Raw genomic sequence first — 1,440 nt, forward strand, 5'->3', positions numbered from 1 at the left:
TGCTCCGCGACTGTTCATCGCAACGAGATAAAACCTTTATTGCATGACAGAGAAGAAGTGGGGCTTTCCAAAGAGACTACGCACTTGTCTGTACGATCAAGTATGAAAATAAAAAAAAAATCATGAAATTAAATCAAATTGCATCATATTTACAGTCTATACTTCTCTGCGTTCACCTGCGCACCCATTACTCTCGTTTGAATTACTCGCGAATCCGTGATCGCATATATATGGCAAGCATATCAGATGAAAGAGGAGAAACAGGGCTATCCATTGGTACCATCGATCTTTCTGGCTTATAAAAACAGACGAAGTGACTGCAAAATATTAACGTCATGTACACAAACCAACACTGCACACCCATTACTCTCGGAGTAATTACTCGCGGACCCGTGATCGGATATATATGCCACGTATGTTAGATGAAAGAGGAGACACAGAGCTATCATTTGATACCAAATACATCCTTCTGGGTTATAAAACAGACGAAGTGACAGCAAAATAAAACTTCATATAGCTGGACTTACCCCACGTTTTTGTCTGTTTTTGTGGCAAAGCATGTTTATAATCCAACGCTATCGTGTGTTTCTCTATGGCAAAACATTTTCATAATCCGGTTTTGAGATCCTAGCAAATTCCTGCATGGCATCCAATTCAAGGCTCACATTGCATCCCAATTTGTTCAACAAAGAAACACCTTTTTTGCCTTTACTTTGTTCATGGCAATGCAGTAAAAAGTTGAGAATCATCATGTGTGCATACACCATAGTCACACATGCTAACAGGCAAACTTGGGTCAAGTCAGGTCAGATCAGTTCGTGTCACAGATATGAAGTGCAGAATGGTCATTTTTCATCGCTAAATAAAAAATGGCATTTATTTCTGTAAATCACACACCACATATTTCTGTAAATTGCTCAGCCCCAGAGTATCCCTCCAACATGGCAATTATATTGCCCGTTTCAGGACAGTCTGCCCTACACACACATGAAATGCATGTAGAGCTATGAGCTTGCTGTGGTGAGATACAGGTCAAAATATACGAATTTGTATAATAAGATTTTTATATTTTAATTCTTTAAAAATCAAAATAAAATCAATGCTAGTACTAATACATGAAATGATGCTGACTCTGCTGAAAAAAACAATATATAATATGTGTGTGTGGCACTTACAATGACCAGAATAAATCCTTATGAATAAAGGTAGTGAAAATGCCATAAAAACAGCTTAGGGTTCTAAGGGTTAAACACACACTGACACAAATAAAACCTAAACTAGAGTGATTTTTGAAGATTAGGTTGAAATGAATTTCGGTATGCTAACTGCTACGCACTGTTATTCTTCCGGAGTTGTAGTTATGAAACTTCAGAACACAGGTTTTGTAATCAAGCCTCTCTAACCAATGGGAGTGCGCCTTTTGTGTTCATGTGACAACGT

The sequence above is a fragment of the Alosa alosa genome, chromosome 1 (assembly GCF_017589495.1).
Source record: "Alosa alosa isolate M-15738 ecotype Scorff River chromosome 1, AALO_Geno_1.1, whole genome shotgun sequence".
Lineage (NCBI taxonomy): Eukaryota > Metazoa > Chordata > Actinopteri > Clupeiformes > Clupeidae > Alosa > Alosa alosa.